The sequence below is a fragment of the Vulpes vulpes genome, chromosome 13 (assembly GCF_048418805.1).
Source record: "Vulpes vulpes isolate BD-2025 chromosome 13, VulVul3, whole genome shotgun sequence".
Classification (NCBI taxonomy): Eukaryota; Metazoa; Chordata; class Mammalia; order Carnivora; family Canidae; genus Vulpes; species Vulpes vulpes.
Window position 1 is genome coordinate 25454139 of NC_132792.1, and position 8783 is coordinate 25462921.

The following is an 8783-nucleotide window of genomic DNA, read 5'->3' on the forward strand; positions in this document are numbered from 1 at the left end:
TGAATCTAGCCATTCATGTGTACCGTGTGTCTGTGTGTATGTGTGTGTGTGTGTGTGGTCAACATAAATAAATTAGTGAAGAGACTGCTAATGCCCCCACGTATTTATTCTTTCTTTTCCTTACTAATATCCCCCACCTGTTCTCTGGGTACAGGATGGGAAGAATAATAAAGAAGTAACTTGGGTTTCTCCTGAATACTGACCTTCTCAAACTGCCAGAATCTGTTCATCATCCCAACCACACAAACCTCAGAAATAAAAAGAATAAGTAGAGATAAAAAGAGACAAACAAACAGACTCTTAAATGCAGAGAATGAACTGGTGATTACCGGAGGGGAAGAGGGGAAGTGTGTAGGAAGATGGGTGAAATAGATAAAAGGAGATTAAAAGTACATTTATCATGATGAGCACTGAGTGTTATAGAGAGTTGTTGATCATTGTATTGCACACCTGAAACTAATATGATATTATATGTTAATTATATTTCAGGTAAAAAAAAAGTCAAGAAGGGCAATGTTACACTTACTAATTTCAGAACCAGGCAACTTGGTTAGAACTGTACCCATAAAATATGTCCTGTACCCCCACTCTCTCCATGAAATTTGGTTCTGAATCAAAAGAATTTCAAGACGGTTTTGGAAATGTAGTTTTTAAAATTAGTAGACTCTGTATGGGAGAAGAGATCTGCAGTAGCTAATAACAGAAATTTTATAAAGATGTTCAAGGTTATTATGTAAGGAAATTAGACATGTCACACACCATTCTTATGCATTCTTAATGCCATTCTTAATTTTCCAATTAAGCCACTAATCTCTGATACCCCACACGCCAAATAAGATGAAATTCTGTTTCTAGTGCTTGAGACTGGACCCTTAGAAAATAAAAATGAGGAGGAACACTTACTTAGTGAAACACAACTAGCAAAAGAAATGCAGGGACCATCTAGAATTACAAAGCATTTTATTTTGAAAAAAAAATTTACTTGTCAGAGAAAGAGAGAGAGCACACAAGCAGGGGGAGCAGCAGGCAGAGGGAGAAGCAGGCTCCCTGCTGAGCAAGGACCTCCCCATTCCAATGAGGAACTCAAGCTCAGGACCCTGGAATCATGAACTAAGCTGACAATTGAGCTACCCAGACATCTCATGGAATCCTAAAGCATTTTAAACACCTCCTTCTTAATTCCACATGGTTAATCCCCAGTCAGTCTCCACTTTTCTTTGACTACTTTGATAATACTATTATTAAATGTCTTGATTTAATTTATGTCTTAAATGACACTGGCAATTGTACAAATCATGTGTTAAACTTACTAAGATGACGAAAATGAATGGGTTTCTATCTTATTTAAAGTATAAATGACATCTTCTTAGTACAAAAAAAAAAGTATGTCAGGAAACGTTTATTATTTACCTAGAAGAATGAAAAATAGCAAGTGTTTTACTAATTCCTTGATTCTCATTTTTCTTGACTTCTAATCATATCCAATGTATTGCAACAGAAAGGTGACCAAATTTAGAAACATATCTATGTCTTTCTCTACATAAAGAACATCTGCCATGGCCCAACCAATTCATCACTTTGACTGACTTAGTGGTTAGTTCTGATTCACTCTAAGGTTAGTTTTCCCAGAACTTGAATAATCAGGTTTTTGTTTGTCAAAGAGAAGAGATACACAATCTATTAACAAACAACTTTTGGTAGACACCATTCAGAATCTAAAGACATGGAATGAGTGTTCCCCTTAGGTGTTTAGCATTACCACAGCTTCCCAGAAGCCTAGATACTTGGATACTTACACACTGAATCTGAGACTACCCCTCAAAATCTACTTTATTCTGAGGAAACAAACCTCAATATTGCACTATGTATTTCAATTATACTCCCCTAAAGCCACATCTTCACTATAAATCACCAGTTTACTACTCCAAGATTCTGCTTTTTTTTTTTTCTCAACCTAAATCTGGAGTTGTCAATCATTTGTCCAAAACATTACTATTTGAGCATTTGGGATAGAAGTTGAGGGTGGGAAAGAGTACCTGCTGTTTTTTGGAGCCCTCACAGCACACACACTGCTAATTATTTCTCTGTTTCTGTCTGTTGCTCTGAACCGATTCACATTAATAGGTGTTCCTCTGCTTTGTTATCTTGCATATGTGTCAAGTCCCAGGAAGGGGAATGGATTAGGGGTTAAAAACAAACAAACAAAAAAATATTGATATTGGGTTCAAAATCTTTATAGAAAAAAAAGTAAATTATAAAAAATTTATAAAAACTGTACTATAGTGCATTACATGATTTTGTTAATCAAAAATGATGTATGTAACAAAAAAATTTAGTTTCTGTCTCTTGTTCCAGAGAGATAACTTTTTGTGATGATTAATTTTATGTGTCAAATTGGCTGTGCCACCATACCCAGACATTTGCTCCAACATAACTCTGGGTGTTTCTGTGAACGTGTGTTTTGAATGGAGGTTAAGATTTAACTTGGTGGACTTTGAATAAAGCAGATTTACTCTCAGTATATGGGCAAGTCTCATTCAATCAGTTGAAGGCTTTAATTGAAAAGGCTTTTTCTTGGAGAAAGAGGGAAATCCGCTAGAGTTACTGCATTAGACTCAAACTGCAGTTTGTTCCTGGGTCTCTAGCCTGCTGGCCTACTCTACAGATTTTAGTCTTGCCAAGTTTCCACAATTGCATAAGCCAATTCTTAAAAATAATAAAAAATCTTAAAAAAACAGTTTTAAAATGTATGTTTTATTTTTATATGTTTTACTTATTTATATATATAGTTTTAAACTATATGTTTTATTTGGTATATCATAATACACATTACAATTTACTATATATTATAAAATATATGCATTTTGTATAGTTTATGTTTTAAACTATATATACATATATTAAATATTTACATATATATATATATATTTAAAATTGAGAGAGGGAGAGAGAGAGACAGACAGACATCCTCTTGCTTCTGTTTCTCTAGAGATCCCTGTCTGATATAACTCTAGATTTTGAAGCTTTATCAATGATAAAAGTTCCTTTGTTATTCTTGGTGGGCCCTCTGTAACACTAATGAGATGATTCATGATGGGGCCCTAGATAGTTTATACTAACCAGAGTGCTGGCAGAGCCAGAAAGACCAATTGTATGATTACAGAATTCAGGCTTTGAGCCACATGATATCAGCTGGAACTCTAGCTGGAGATTGAGTCACATGGACAATGGTTCATTCAATCACACCTATATAATGAAGCTCAATGAAAATGCCGAAAACAGAAACTCAATTGAGTTTTTCTGCTTGGCTATATTCTTTAAGTAATGTCACATATTAGCACTAGAAGGGAATCCTTCCCTGAAAATGATGGAAACTTCAAATCTAGAACCCTTCCAGACTTTGTCTATGAGGTTCTTCTTTTGACTAGTTATCATTGTTCTTCTTGCCAAAATTCAATTGTAATTGTGAGGGTAGTGCTTGAAGTGAATCCTGGGTAACTTTCTAGCAAATTATACAATCTGAGAATAATTGTGGGAACCCCCAAATTTGTAACCAGTTTTATTTGAGGGTGACCCTGGGGGCCCCTGAATTTGTGGACAGTATCTAAAATGAGAGCAGTCTTATGACTGATTATGTCATTGAACTTTACTTTGGCAAACTCATTGCAGGCAGAGATACGCTACATTAACTTTTAAGTAAAATATGTTCTTATTTAAATTTCCAAATTATAAAGATTACTTTATGTTTTAGGCTTCAAGGGGCTTATGTTCAGAGATATGAGTTGAATAAGAATTTATAATGTTCTGACTGCAGCATGCCTATAGAATCATTCTTCTTTAGTTTTCACCTTAAATTAAAAACTTGTCTCTTCCATATTCTAGCTTTCTGATCTTGCTGAAACCATTTAACCTATTTCATGCTCAAATTTTTCATCTGTAAAATAAGATAAATATCTACTTCATTTCTATAAGGATTTCATTAGATGATGTATGCAAAGTAATTAACAAATGATTTGGTTCATAATAAACTCCTGATAAAATAACAACTCTGAATGTCATTTTAGTAATATTTAATGATAAATAAAGCTCTAACACACAATTGAAAACTCAAGTTATACCAACATAGCGTTTCTTTATAGGCAGACCTACACAGGAAGTAAACAATATCATTTGATGTTGGCTAAAGAAAATAGAGGAAGTTAAATAATCTGAAACTTTAAAGACGTGAAGTTATGAATAACTAATGTATTTAGCTGAAGAATGGGTGGTATTGATTAAAGGTTGATAATACATTCTGCTTTTTGGGACAGTGTATAAATGAATGCTGCCCAAATTGCAATGTTTATTTTTCTTTTTGTTATGTATCTATTGTTCATCAATATTGCTCCAGGGAAGATTGGCTAAAAAAAAAAAAAGGAATATACAATCTAATTAAATTGTATGCTAATCTAAAGGTAACTTTCTCCCAATTCAGTTGATACTGTATACAAAATTCCTGCATGTTCTGTTTATCTAAGATAAATCCACCCAGGCCATGCTCTTGCACATAGTTCACACAAGTGGCTTCCCATACATAAAGTGAATTTGGCCATTGAGGGGGAAATAAATATATGTATCTATCTGACTTATTAAATTTTAATCTGAATTTGAAAAAAATTAAATAGAAATGAAATATAAGGATGTTAATAAATGATATCACTCAGATTACTTAACAGAGTAGTATATAAACAAGAGTGATACAAAGTACAAATTTGAGTTAGCACATTAAAAATTTGTCTAAAATCATATTGAATCTGCAAGTTTAGTTAAATTTTCTCTAATATATTTTTTAAGATTTTATTTATCTATTAGAGAACGAGCGAGCAAGTGAGCAAGAGAGAGAGAGAGCATGAGCAGGGGGAGGGGCAGAGGGAGAGGGAGAAGCAGACCTCATGTGGGGCTTAAACCCAGGACTCCAGGATTATGACCTGGGCCAAAGGCAGATTCTTAACTGACTAAGGAACCCAGTTGCCCCTTCTTTAATATTATTAAATAAACTAGTGGCATCCTTGTATATTAGATATGCTAATATGTGTATTCATTTTTCTTAAGTAGGTGTTAAAAGTCAATAAAACATTCTGACTATTTAAGGAAAGAGGTTATGGGGATAAAATAATTTGTTGCTAGTGTATCAGAAAATTAATAAACACAATTTTCCCTAAGAAATTTTAAGAAAAAGTAATCACATCAAACTTGAGGCACCGATAGGCAGTATTATGAAAAACATATGTCATGCTTATTTTATCATCACAGAATGGTAGTCTGTTCTACTCAATATTGCTCAGAGTAAAAACTTCGAATGAAACTAACTAGTAAGAATATACATTTTTATTACCAGTCAGAATGACATGTACTTAGCTGTGGACTAAAAACCAGAATTCCAACTTTATTTATTTAACTCAATATTTTTATTTCATTCTTTAATTCCATTGTTTTTCACACTATCAATTTCATAAATCAATTCAGAATTGATTGCCTATTATACCCCAAAATTCCTATGGATATCAATTCACAAAAATCTACAGGCTCTTTTATGAAATAAAATAATAAATATTTTAAAGTCAAAACCATTATTTTTCAATAATTCTGATAAATGATACTTAAATAATTCTGTTAAATTAGACTTCACAATTAGTATTGGTTTTAGTACAATGTTAACTTGTAATTACAACAGATAAGTAACAAGAAAACAGATATAGTTTAAATTTAGGGAACATTTTTGCTGATTTTAATGGTAATTCAAAACAAAATGAAATAAGCATACTAAACAAAGCAAAAAACAACTGCCCTGTAAATTTTCAAAATAAACCTTTAAAATTCAGTATCAGAGATAAAAAAAAATATATATATGCAAACTACCCCCCCTCCCCAAAATAACTCTGGGAGGTAAGAGGACCTTGATCACTGGTGGCCTGAAAATAAATGATTTTTTAATATAATGTGACTTACTTTGTTTGATGTTTTTCTTTAAGAACATGGATTTTTATTTTTTTTATTTTTTATTTTTTTTAAGAACATGGATTTTTAAATTATGAAAAATATTTATTGGAAGTTAGTAACCAAAGCCAAATAATCAACAGGCATAACATAATACTGACATCCAGTGGCCACTTGGGCTAATTGCAGAATGATGTTTTTCAGATTATTTAAAGCAGAGGGTTATAAAAGATTTGTCATGATTACTTAACTTGATGTTATCCATGTGAAAAGCAATTTCCTTATTGATCACAACATAAGTAACAAATATAAGGTTAAGATTGCTTGATATTAGTAATATGTCTTTTTCGAATAATTCCCAGTTATTAACCAACACTCAGAGTAGTAAACAAACAAAACCAATATAAAATAGTTAAACCTCCCCCAAGTTAATTCAATATCTACATATATATATATATATATTTGACAACATTTCACTTTTGATAAATAATCCCATGGATATCTTTTGATTTTCAATTTGTTTTCATAGACTTTTTCACGCTCCCCTTTGAATGTATGTTTCTATTTGTAGCTGAGGTACATGTTTCAGCCAGGATAGGTTGGATTATATGGTTATAAATATCAATGCACACATTTATTCTTTGTTGAAATAACTGATCAGTGGAGAAAATGGGGTTTTTTGGAATTATGAGTTTAGGCTGAGCAGCTCCCATTATGAAGTTGCTATTTGCTGTGAATATAGAAAGAGTAAAAGAGTGAGAGAATCTTGAAGAGTTTCATTATGTCAATTAAATTCTATCGTTCACAATGGCCACAGACTGTATTGGTGGGATCGGTGAGCCAGCACCACCAGTAGCAGGGCCCAGGAAGTGATTCCTACCATGTACCCAGACAGGGAGGAAACAACTGGAAATCAGCATCTGTGGAATCCCACTTCTCTATCTTTGTTATTCTGCCTTCTTTTATCAGTCCTTCTCCAACATCATTCTAAATGTTCAACGCCTTTGGTTTGATTCCGTACTTTAAATAATATTCACACTGATGACTTTTAAATTTATATTTTAAGCCTATACATTTCTTCAGAACTCCAAATCCATTTAGCCAACTTGATATAGCCACTTGACACTATCAAACCACTTAAATGCAAAATTCTACTATGTTAGTAATTATAGTAACACTCCTAAAACATTTTTTTTCTCTTTGGAACTTTCCTAGAATGTTAAAAGACATCCTCCATTTGGTTAAGCTGACACCACATTGACTTAAAAAGGCATTTATGGTTTTGGTTTTTTTTCAACAAATGCTTCTTCTTTAGGTTGAAACATAATTCATATACAGTGCTATAGGTAACACTTTCAGGATACAACATATTGATTCAATAATTCTATACATTACTCAGTGCTCACTCAAACTGTAGTCACCAGCTATCATCGCACATTGTTATTACAATATCATTGACTATATTCCCTATGCTGTACTTTTCATCTCTGTGACATTTATCTCATAACTGGAAGTTCATACTTCTTAAAATTTTTTTATTTGAATATAGCTGACTAACAATGTTACATTAGTTACAGGTGTATAACATAGCACTATATGTTATGCTACATTCACCATAAGTGTAGTTACCATCTGTTAGCATTTAACAGTATTATAATACCACTGACTGTATTCCTTATGCTGGACCTGTTATCCCTGTGACTTATTCATTCCACAACTGGGAGACCGTATATCCCTTTCCCCTTCACCCATCTTACCCATCCCCCTCCCTTCCTTCCCTCTGGCAACCACCAGTTTGTTCTCTGTATTTTTAGGTCTGATTTTGATTATTCATGTTTCTTTTTTGAGATTTCACATGAGTGAAATTATATGGTATTTGTCTTTCTCCATCTGATTTATTTCGCTTAGCATAATACCTTTTAGGCCTATCCATGCTATTGCAATGGCAAGGACTGAAACACTTTCTAACACTGTACACAAAAATAAACACAAAATGGATTAAAGACCTGAATGTGGGAACTGAAATCATAAAACTCCTAAAGGAAAACATTGGTAGTAATTTCTTTGGTATTGTCCATAGGAACATTATTCTAGGTATGTTTCAAGAGAAACAAAAGCAAAAATAAACTGTTGGGACTACATTAAAATGAAAAGATTTGCACAGCAAAGGAAACCATCAACAGAACAAAAAGACAAGCTAATGAATGGGAGAATATCTCTGTAAATAATATATCTGATAAGGAGTTGATAACCAAAATATATAATGAATGTATACAATTCAACACTAGAAAAACAAATAATCCAATTGATAAATAGGCAGAGGAACTGATTAGATATTTTTCCAAAGACAGCCAGAAAAAAAAAAATAAAATAAAATAAAACAAAGACAGCCAGATGGCCAACAGACACATGACAAATGCTCTACATCACTCATCATCAGGGAAACACAAATCAAAACTATGATGAGATATCACCTTGCACCTGTCAGAATGGCTAAAATCAAAGAGACAAGAAATAACGAGTATTGGTGAGAATGTGGAGAAAAAGGAATCTCATGCATTCACTATTGGTGGGAATGTAAATTAGTGCAGCCACTGTGAAAAACAGTATAGTTTCCTCAGAAAATTAAAGGTAGAAATCCCAGGTGATTCAATATTCCACTACTGACTATTTATCTGAGGTAAATGAAAACACTAGTTGGAAAAGAAATATGCTCCTCTGTGCTTATTACAGCCTTATTTTTAGTAGCCAAGATATGGAAGTAATCTAAGTATCCATTGATGGATGAATGGATAAAAAGGTGTGGC